At 37.0% G+C, this 12,213-nt stretch overlaps 1 pseudogene; it reads right to left on the reverse strand.

Annotated features, from left to right (window-relative positions):
• Window positions 1-1,977: 1,977 nt before the first annotated feature.
• LOC120265043 lies at window positions 1,978-2,993 on the reverse strand (annotated as a pseudogene).
• Window positions 2,994-12,213: the final 9,220 nt, after the last annotated feature.

A 12,213-nucleotide genomic window follows, 5' to 3' on the forward strand; every position in this document is an offset into this window, starting at 1 on the left:
CCGTTTGGAGTGTCAACAGATCCATGGCTTACACATTGGATCTATTATTTAGTACTACAACTAAAAAATCAATGACTTCATTAAATATGTCAAAATGATAGTGACAATCAATAGTGATTTGACTTTGTTGGTGTCAAAATCAACCTTCACTGAAATTGAGAACTATAATCTAGAGCATTTAAATCATGCTTTTTAAAAAATTATAACAAATTTGTCAAGCAACCTATTTCAACCTTCTCTCAATTTCTAAATCAACATTTTTGTACTTGAAACCAAAAGCATAGCATTCAAAATGTCATGAGACTTTTGTTGCAAAGAATGGCATAGTATAGTAGTAATGCCCATGATCTCTTTCATTATGTACAAAATGAAAATGAATTCAAATGATTAATCATCTTCAAAGCAACAATAGCATCCCTTCTTTGAGAATAACTTTAAATAATTTGAAGTACTGAGCAAATAGCATTAGATATTCTTATAAGGTTGTATATAGAATAAAAATGAGAACCCCAACGAGTATCACTTGTTCATTTTAAAGTGTTAATTTTATTGGCACCTTTTCCAGTTACGAGCTCATCAATAGCTGTCATGCTTGCAATCTTAGTTGCTTGAGCAATTTGTAACTCTTCACGATATTTACATGAAATATCAATAGAATTTATAATAGAAATCAAATTATTGAAGAACTTATGAGTAGAGTATACCCCTCTAGATGCAGCAACTAGAGCCAATTGTAGTCAAAGAGTTGAACGATGCACATAATAAGCAAAAGGATAACCATTAAGAAATAATGCTTACAATCCTTTTCATTCTCCAAGAATGTTGCTAGCTACATCATAACCATAACAGTGAATGTTTTGAACATCAAGGATGCACAAGAGAGAATGACACAGTAAAGTTGATGCAAATATATCCTTAACATGAGCAATATCAAAGAAACATTCTCAAATAATTACACTTTTATCAATAAATCTCAATATAAGAGCCATTTATTCTTTCTTAGATTCATCACGTGCCTCATAGACTATAATACAAAAATTTGAATCTCTAATATCTTCCGTAATCTTGTTCAGCACCTTTTTTGCATGAATGTGCAAAATCTCCTTTGGAATTGAATGTAAAATATACTTTGCTAGTTTTGGAGCATTTTCTAACACAACTTTCTTAACTTGATTATTGTAAGAAGCCAAAAGTTCACTCAACTCTAGAAAATTTCCACAGTTTTCTAAATCAGGTGTTTTATCATTACCTCTTAAAGCACAAGCTTGAAATGTAAGTCATTGAATATAATCAATAGAAGTCTTTACTCATAGTTGATTATTCAAAATTTGCTTTGAACTTTGCTTATGCATTACTTTATCAATGTGCCCAAATTGCTTTTTTTAATTCATTACAAGATCTATAGCATTATTGTGTAGTGAAGGACATCTCCAATATGATTAATAAAAGTGCAATCTTTTCTAGAGTTAACTTTTTCTAAATTTCTAAATCCTATAACTATGAACGCATCCCAACCAGGTTGGCTATTAGGTTTCATGTTAAAAAGGTAACATGGTAAATAATATGTAACATCTTCTGTTGGAGAACACTTAAGCCAAGAATATAAAAAAAAAGCCTAAGATGCTTTGCCGAGGAAAATGGATAACTGAATAGATGGATTTGGTATGGACCATTTATCAAGTAAGCTCACCAAATGCTATACTTTCAAGAGTCTCTGGCTCCACTTGCCATTGATCCACTATTAGAAGTCTCTAGCTCCATGTAACAATGAGCTCAAAAAACAGCCAAGTGAGCATAGTAAGCGGGTGACTTTCTTGCTGACACATGCTTTGACTATTTCTTGATCACCATTATTGACATGAGCACTCTAAAACATCTCATCTTTCTGGATTCTTTCACACACTTCTCCTTTGTCTTTTCCAAAGAACTCTCAAGATTCAGTTTAGACAAAAAGGTGCATCATTCTCAAGATACATCTTATTGTTTTATTTTATTGACTTTGGCAAGTTGGTTGTTGTCCAGCCATTGGATAACCCCGTTGATGGCGTTCTCGATTTTCTTCTTGCCAGAACTGTTGAGTTTGGAGGAGATATTGTCATCTTTGGTGGTGTTTTGCATGTTGTAGGAGTAGTTTTCCAATGCGTTCTTCGACTCAACCTTCTTCTTATGCTCCTCATCTTCAGATTTGTACTTCTTCGCATCTTCCTTATTGAGCCTACCCTTATCATTGGTAATAGTGATCTTGTTCTTCTGGCCAGTGGTCTTATCATCAGCAAATACATTCAGGATACTATTGGCATCAATGTCGAAGCAAACGGCGATCTAAGGAACATTTCTTAGAGTAGGTGGGATACCAAGATACATCTCAGGATTCCACCAATAGCTCGGGTAAGATGTGCTACAACAAGCACAAAGAATTCATTTATACATCCCATCCAGCTTCACCCTACTCTTCTTGCTCTGAGGGATCTCCTTCCTTGGCTACGGTGAAGGGTCCTTCCTCTTCAACAATGACTTAACACTCTTGTATTAGTTATAGAAATTGGTCATATCCACCACTAAATCCTTGACAATGAATATGTGCGATAGTGGGGTAATCATGGAGGCGTTACCGGAGGCCTATATCTTGGTGAGGCAAGCGAGGCCATTGTCTCCATCAATGTTCATCGCATATGAACCACAGATGCCCTCGCGGTAGGATTAGTGAAAGGTGAGGGATGGATCCATATCATTTTTTCATCTTGATCAGGGCGTCGAGGACCATGGGGCCACACTCAGTGAGATCGATCTCATAATTATGGAGGTAGGGTTTGGAGGAGTTGTTGGGGCTCCATCGATAGGTGGACAGGTCTTCATGTTCCTAGGCTTTGTCAGACACTTAGCTTGGGAAGAATGGAGCTGAGAAGGGATGAGACGCCAAGGGAGACTGCGTCCAGTGGCAGCGGTATCGGTGGCGGCGGAGCAACTGCGGAGGCAACGATAGCCAGCGACATTCTTTGGTGACTTTTTTTTTGTACAACAGAGAAGAGGAAAGAATGAAAACCTTTTTTTCTCTCTCTCTTCAAACCTTCCTCTCTTGGGTTAATTTTTTTATCCTTCTTCCTCCGATCCCCTTCCCTCTAGCTCCTCTGTCCCTTTTAAAACCTATCCTCAAGTTGTAGCTGATCGTGGGGCCACCATGTCAAACCACTCCCCCCGCACTTTGTTTTTTTTTAAAATTTTTAATTTTATTTATTATTTTATTTATATTATTATTATTATTTATATTTTTAAATTTATTTTATTATATATTATTTATATTTATTATTATTTATATTATTATAGTTTTATTATTATTTATTTATTTATTTATTATTTTTATATTTGGCTCTTGATTTGTATCTACGAGTAATCTTGAGATTTGGGACATTCAGATAGCCTCGAGATCTGTGCCCTTCGCTGAACTTAGGGTTCATTTCACTAATGGCCACAAATGTTTGCACTTTATAGTGCTTTGTGGGCTAAGGGTGTAATCGATCGAGTTTGAGCCGAGCAGCAAGCTCTCAGCTCGAGCTCGGTTAAAACTCGTTGCTCGATACTCGATACTCGACTCTAACTCAATCGAGTTTTTTTTTTAGCTCTAGCTCGTCTCAGTACATAAATCGAGCTACTCGAGCTCACTCGATTAAGCTCAATCAAGCTAGATAAAAGCTAATAAATTCAATTTGATCATAGATAATTTTATACTCAAACTTGAATTCTGGCTCTACCTAGAGTTCGTACTCAATTATATATATAAAACAAACTAACATATAATATATACACACAAATACAACTACTCGATTAAGCTCGCGAGCACTCAAGTCAAGTATTAAGATGCTCGAACTTGGCTTGCTCGACTATTCAAGCTAGTCAAGCTCGAGCTCGACTCGACCCTAAGCGTGTCGAGTTCGGGCTTTCCCCGAATTGAACTCAAGTAGCTTGCGAGTAGTAGTGTATCATTTACACCCCTAGCTGTGGCCACAAAACTTTTTTTTATAACACAAAAGCCATTTAACTTTTCTCCGGTTGCACGTGTGGCTATAATGGCATGTTTTAAGGCGGTTTTCGGCACCATATCAGCACCATGTCAGTGCCACATCAGCAAACTCGCCAGAAACCATCTTAATATAGCCTATTATGGCCACTTGTGCAGTCGAAGAGAAGTTAAGTGGCTTTTGTGTTATAAAAAAAAATTTTGTGGCCATAGTGGAAAATACAAACATCTATGGCCATGAGTGAAATGAACACCCAATCTTGACATTTAAATATTTTAGATCGTCTCGAGATTTGTGCTCTTGGCTGATCTTAAGATTTGTGTATTTTAGATCACCTTGAGATCTGTGCTCTTGGATGATCTTGAGATTTGTGTGTTTTAGATCTCCTCGAGATCTGTACATTGGCTAATCTTATTCTTTGAATATTGTAGACCATTTCGAGATCTGTGTTCTTGGTTGATCTTGAGATTTGTGTGTTTTAGATCTCCTCGAGATACATGCTCTTGGTTAATCTTAATTTGAATATTTTAGATCGTCTCAAGATTTGTCCTCTTGGTTGATCTTGTATTTTAGACCTCCTCGAGATCTGTGCTCTTGGCTGATCTTGAGATTTGTGTATTTTAGACCGCCTTTGAGATCTGTGCTTTCGGTTGATTTAAGTTTATAAATTGCCTCGAGATTTTTACTCTTAGTTAATCTTGGAATATATCCAAATATTATCAAATTTGTTTATCTTAACGATATATTATCTTAATTCCTTTACATTTTGTTTATATGTGATTAAGATGAAATATATTTTAAAAATTTGTTATGATTTGAATTAGCACATGTATTTGATATATTTATATCTTTTACTTGTCATAATTTATTAATTAATAATTTTTTTTTATAAAAATACTTAAAAAATAAAAAAGGAGATGTTTTCCCTGAAATATGTAATCCTAGAATATAAAATCATAGCCAATCCAAGCGTAATGTTGGCCCTACTCAAAAATTGAAAGCAAGATCTAGAAAATGCTCATCGAAAAAAATAGAATTGCAAAAAATTAAAGAGAATCCAGACAATACTATGATTTTATTGCAAATTCAATCAAAAGTCTTACAACCTTTTAAAGCAACATTATAGTATTACTAAAAATCACATAAAAAGAAACTATCATATGAAAGGGAATGGCAAATATGTTGATACCATATTTTTCTTTATTTTCCCACATAATGCAATGTATAGTCCAACTGTAACCTATACTTCATCAACCAGATATAATTGACTTCACCAACCAAAGCACAACCAACAAGATTACTAAACAAAGCACGCTACAAAATTGCCAAGAAATGAAAAAAGACAAGAATTTGAGTGAAGTAAAACTAATTGCGGTCATCTTATTATTGTACCTTATGATCGTACAAAATCAGAATGCATAATTAGAATATGTGGTAAGGACATGTTAAAGAATTCATATTTTTAAAGGAATTTTTGCATCCATAACCATAATATAACAAAAGAAAACATCCTAAAACCAATGAAACAAAAACCTGAAAACAACAAATAGAAAACATTTTGTTTAAGAACATGATTTTGCATGCATACTAGAACATGGAAACATCAAGGAAACCCATAATATAAATTTTCCAAAAACAAATATGGGATGCAAAATGGCTGCAACAAAAGGGTAGCTATCAGCCCTCCTATTTCCCCGCTAATGCGCCCATTTGTCTCGAGCTGATACCATTGGAACATACCTCAGTGCTTTTCTGTCACACATTTCTTGTACTCATCATCGTCATTCCATCCCATGTGAGAATAACCAAGAAACCATTTGAGATACATATCAGTTAATGATGCACACAACCACAAACCAAGTTGATAAGTGTACACTTATACATTATTTAACATCATTTTGTACACTTATTTGGCATGTATTGGAGTATTAGTATGGAAAAACAAAGCTTAACATGGTGACAAATATATTCTTAGGTACCAGGTAGTGCTAAAGATTGAGAGAAGGCCAAAAGAATCAATCAAGAGCCAAAATGAGGAAGGTGGAGCTCTCTCAGCATCAACAACTGAAGAACAAGCCAGATAGAACCACTTACAGTCACCTTATTATTGTACCTTATGGCCATGCTTATGGTCATAAGCCTCAAGCAGAGAACCTTGCATCCATGCTTATACCTGTAAGGTAGAGCATAAGGATCAATAGAGGGACTTACGGGCAGGACTTACGCCCGTAAGTCAGACTGTAAGGGTTGTCCCAAGGAGCTTATGAGGAGCAACATACGCTCGTGAGGGTGGTTGCAAGCACAATCTAGAAATGATTATAGTTGATGAGTGTATTTTATATAGATAGTTTTATATAGCCTATTGTGTGTTTTACTTATCCTTTTAATATGTTTTTATGATAAACTGATGCTACTTGAGGTATGTTTATAAAATTTTGTAGATAATTGGGGTTCGGACCAAAAGAAACAAAAAGAGATGAATTCTGATGCAAAACAGCATTTGAATACAAGTTTTAGGTCAAGCAGGGTCCGAAGCACACCCATGTTCGGAAGCACGGGACGTGTTGAGACTTGTGCATTTTACTAGATTCTGTACAGAACTGAGAAGCAAGATTTCTCTGCCCCTAGCACCATCATGCTGAGGGAGTACGGTTGGTAATCACGAGCTTGCTTATCCCCGTGGATTTTTACTGGAAATCTCTTGGTAATATCATCATGGTCACTGTGCTCCTTTCATGAGCATGCTCTCAGAGCACGGGCAGTTAGCACAGCTGTTGACACACCCCTTGCATGTGTGTACCCCAAGTGCACGGGTTGTGGAAGTAATAAAAATACCCCAGTTAGTGGGTAGTCAAACCCACAGGGAATAGATGCTTAGAAACAATAAGTATTGCTATTTAGCTAGAATGAAAACCAATTCATGAGTTGATTCAAAATAGTAATGCAAATAGAAAGTGAAAGAGATAAGAGAAAGCAAATGGAGTAAAGAGAGGTAATTAATGATAAAATGGGATACCCAAACAATGCTCACGCTAGGACTATTGTCTCAGATGCGAGACTAATATTATGCTTCATAATTGATGTTTAATGAGTCATGGAAATCCAAAGACGCATGGTCCCCAACCTAAGGTCAACCGTGACTAGCCCTCAACACTATGCCCCGTTGAAAAAGAATACTCTCAACACCTCTCACTGTGTGGGACTGCTTAAGGCTCTAGGGACTCCAAGTGATGAACCCTATTCATTAACTTAGATCTAACCCTTTGGTCCAGGTAAAAGATCCCTAATCACAATTAAGCCCCAACACTAAGGATTACTCAACACTTCACTCTATTGCTCGCGCAACTAAGCCCCAGTGGAGTTTATCTCTTAGCACTTCACTCTATCATGACTGCAAAGAACTCTTGGAACATGGAGGTAGGATAAATCAAGTTGGACGGGAAAAGGGACGTTTCTCTACCTCTCGACCCACCCTCTTAACACTCTTCAATCTTACTAAGTCTAACCCAAGTGAAGTTGTCACCCCTTCAAAGGGTTAGCTAGATGGATTCTCAACCCTAGTGTCACTCTAAGGGAAAATCACAATAATAAGTATGCAAGATTGAAACTCAATTAAAACATCAATTAAAGAAACATAATAGAAGTCAATGAAACAAAATCATCCTAGGGCTTACAAGTCCAGGCACCCACTAGGGGTTTAGCTCTCCATGGAGCAATACAAAATCAAAGATGAAATTGGAAAATAAATGCAAGCAATCTATAGAGATAACCCCCTTGCTGTCTGTATCGATGGTCTTCAAGAGCCACCTCGTCTTCTCTAAAGACTCCTTCATCAAGCCTAGGGCACACCCCACTGAATCAAAGTCGTCGGAAGCTCCCCAATAACTTTCCTCTGAAGGAAATCGATTTCGAAAGCCATAGGAACACTCCAAAATCTCAGCAAAAACCTCTCAAAACCCTAGCCGCGCTCTCCCCAAAGGATAGGCAAAAGATAGGAAGAAGATCCCCAAAAGAAACTCTCGAAGTGGTATTTAAAGGGCTGAAATCGGGCATCCACACGCCCCTATGGAAATTTCACATAGGCGTGTGAATTTCCAGGCTTGTCATTTTCTACGCACTGTGAACATTAATTGCTATAGTAATTTGCTACAACCACATTTGCGATGCTCTTGACAATGTTAAACAAGTCGGAACATATGAGTGTGACTGTCTTTGTGGTCCTCCAATTTATGTATTCATTTGAACAAATTAGAGGTTGGCACACACCCACATGTCTATGAGCACAACTTGTGCCTTGATCCTTGTTCGGTCTAAGGGTTTCCTCAACTATTGCGTATATGATCTATTTTTGCTTTCTTTCTTCCAAACTTGTCTCCACAACCCTAAATGCACAAAAGAACACAAATACACATGAATGAGCCATAAAATCTGATAAAAGTGATGTACAATGTAAAAAAAGTACACATAGTAATACTTATACGCAAGCACTTATCAGGCGTGCTTACCCCGTGTGATTTACTGATATTGTACTGAAATTAATTCCCAGGATCTGGAGACAAGCACGATCATCAACACGGTCATCAGCACGAGCGTGCTTATATCGGGAAAGGGTTATTTAAGCTCTAAAGTTAGATTTTTGAAAGGATCTTCTCTCTTTCTAGAGGCGTTGAACAGATCAACCATCGGCATCGTTACGGGCCAAATATGGACCCAAAACCCTATCTCTTCTTCCTTTTATCTTCTTTACTTTTTTTGTAGTTTAATTAATTCAATCCAATCTTTGAGTCAGCTAGATATTAGGAAATGAATGATTATCAAGAGCTATACCAGTCTTTGTGGATTTGACTACCTAATCCTATTGGGCACACTTTAGTACTTATACGACCTGTGCACTTATGGTTACGCAAGGGGCGTATCAACAACCCAGCTCTTATGGCTATAAGATGGGCTATAACACTAGAAAGAAGACCTTACGGATGGGACTTATGATTGTAAGGTGGCCCATAAGGCACGTGCCCATCATCTCTAGCTCCTAACAACCTCATTTTTAAGACCATATGTAGCCTGTAAGTGGTTAGGTTTAAAAGATTCTGATGAGAGTTTTGAATGTATCTTTTGATGGCCAAGCTTTGAGAAGAAAGGTGAGATTTCTCCAAATCTTTGAAGGCGAATCATCAAGGAGAGAGGGCTTACCCACATTTGAGGAAGAAGATTAGAGCCGTCGAGGAGCACCTTAGTAGTGTTTGTGGAAAATAAGAGGAACGTTCATCGCCAATCTCAAGAGGCATAATAGAAAAAGGGGTTTTAATGTTTTCAATGCTTCTTGTTTTCTCTTGTGAATTGTATAAATGTTCTTCCTTGATGGAGAAGTAATTTTGTAGGTGTTTAGGCATAGATGAACTTTAAGGTTAGATTTTATTGACATTGGTTGTGGATCTTTCATGCTTACTTTGATTTCTAATCATAATCCTTATTATTTGAATTCAATCACGTGTTTCTATTATCTTGAATGCTATTAAGGTGAAAGCCCTAGTTTCATGTATGATGTGTTTGTGTAACGACTCAGAGACCCACCTAGGATAGGCAAACCGAGATTGGAAGGGACTTGTGATTAAGCCTAGAGCTAGGGTACTTTAGAGCCGAGAGTTCTCCTTCCACAATCCTCCCGAACGATTTGGCAAGCAATTCTATACTCTTTGCAATCGTAGGGTGTAGACTAGAGTGAGATCTCATTTGTACTTTGTATGGGATTAAGGGTCTATCACTTCGAGAGAAGGATTGTCTATACTATGAATTCTTTTTTATTCTTGTTAATATTTTATAGAGTGTAATGCGATCGTGGGGTTGTCTATACCAGCACCGTACTAGATTAGTTACTATTTATCTTAAGAAAAGGGATAGTATACTTTAGGATTTCTCTACGTTTAAATAGGATTGCTAACTTACAACCTTTGTCTTAGACATATAAAACACTAGAGGGAGTCTGTGTCTGAGCACACCATTTCCCTTGCTTACTTAGCCATGGTCATTTCTATTCTTTTGATTTATGTTTTTTTTTTAATTTTGTTTTCACATCACACAATTTCGAATACGCTAGTTTTCAGATTAAGGACTAGTACTAATAGACTCTATTTTTCCTAAGGAATGATATCCTACTCTTTAGCACACTTTATTATAAGATCAGCATGTACACTGTGTCCCTATCACAATAAATACACAAGAAAGTTGCTAATACTACATACACGCTAGATATGATAGTCAGTTTAAAGATGCAACATGCTAGAAAATTTAAATCCAGTATAATTTAGATTCAGATAGAGTGTCATGCAAGTCCACACAATGTTCAACATGGCACTATGGAGTAATGCATGACATTGAAGAATGCATGATGTAGAACAGTAAAAGAAAAAAACATAATAATAATAATAATAATAATAATAATAATAATAGCATCATTAAATCCAACATCTCCACTAATTTTCCAACAGTATGTCCAGCATCCTCAGTAGTTGATAAGTACTTAAGTGGACATATTTTTCTATATGTTTTACATGTATTGAGCATCATTTTTACCATGTTTTATGTCTCATATAGTGTATTTGGTGTTCTTTTGTGCAATTAGGTTGTGAATGCCTTGAAATGAAGAAAAAGAAGCAAAGATAGGTTATAAAGATGCATTTTGGGAGTTCTTGTTCAATCCAAGGATCAAGACACAAGAGGAGCTCATGTATGTGGAGGTGTGTGCCAACTTCTAAGAAGATTCAAGCCAATTTGCTAGTTGGAAGGACATAAAGGCAGTCACATCTCCATGTCCCTACTCTATGTGAAGAATGCAAGACCTTCCAAGTAATGATTCGATGAAGAAAAGTCTTATAACCTACCATTTGGAAGGACATAAAGAGTTTGTGAGCCGCGTTGATGAAGAGTACCATAGCAAAAACATTGTTTACGTGACTGCGTGAAAATTCCACGCGGTCACGTGGGAATTTCTGTAGCTCACGGGGGCACGTGAAATCTCACATGGTCGCGTGGAGGTACGTGAAAGTCATGGTTTAGGCCTATAAATAGTCCTTTTACCCTATTCTTTGGGGACTTTTTGCGACCGTTCAAAGGGCAAAGCAGCTAGGGTTTCAAGAGGAGGTCTTTGGCAAATTTAGGGATAGTTCTTCATTAACTTTGATAGATCTTTCATCCATCATAGCATCAAGGGGGCCTTTGGCAACCTTGCTTCAAAGAAGGATCCTTCAAGACGTTGAGTAACTCATCAAAGCCATCATCACAAATTCAAGGGGTTTTTCTCTATGGTTTACATTGTTTTTTATTGCATTATTCTTTGCTTTGTAACTCGCCCCATGAAGGGCTAAACCCTGGTAGGTATTTGGGCATGTGAATCGTAGGATATTATCTTTTGTATTGACTTACTTTATGTTTTCTATTAATTCTGAGTTATTTGAGTTTTAATCTTGTTTTCTCATTGCTTTCATATGATATTGATCTTTGTGATTGATTGGTGATACATTATTTGTTGCCTTAGTGAGAGAGAGATCTCCATTAGGGTTAGAACTCCAAGATTAAAGAGGGTTGAGAAGGGTGAGTCATGAGATAGTGGAGTGTCCCCTTTCCTCTCCGATGAGTGCTTCATATCTGCATATTCCCTAAGCGTTATGCAACTATATTTGGTGTGAGGCGTGAGATTAAGAGATTTCTCTATTGGGACCTTGTAGGGGGTTAAGGATCTTCCGTCTAAAAGTAGGGTTAGATCTATCTTTTAGGAATCGGTTGCACTCCTAGGTATCCCTAGAGTCTATTGCGGTCATATGGGGTGTGAGGTGTTGAGATTGAGCGATTTCTCCACTAGGACCTTATAGGGGACTAGTATTGTTAGCCTGGTGGGAGGGACCAATTGTTCTTGGGATTCCCTTGACTCATCTAACTTAGTTTAGGAACATTTAGTAAGTCTTGCACTTCATGTTTAGATCCTAGGGGAAGCATTTCCTGGGTACCTCATCTTTCTTGATTGAGATGTCCCTTATTTTCAACTTGTCCTTTGTTTGCTTGCATTATTCTTATACTTGCAATTAAGTTCACTTCATCACAACTTTGATTTTGACTAGATAACTGAGAAGTGGTTACTACTAATACTTCTGTTCTCTGTGGATTCGACTACCCACTCACCGAGTATTTTATTACTTCGATA

This window comes from Dioscorea cayenensis, chromosome 7 (genome assembly GCF_009730915.1).
Source record: "Dioscorea cayenensis subsp. rotundata cultivar TDr96_F1 chromosome 7, TDr96_F1_v2_PseudoChromosome.rev07_lg8_w22 25.fasta, whole genome shotgun sequence".
NCBI lineage: Eukaryota > Viridiplantae > Streptophyta > Magnoliopsida > Dioscoreales > Dioscoreaceae > Dioscorea > Dioscorea cayenensis.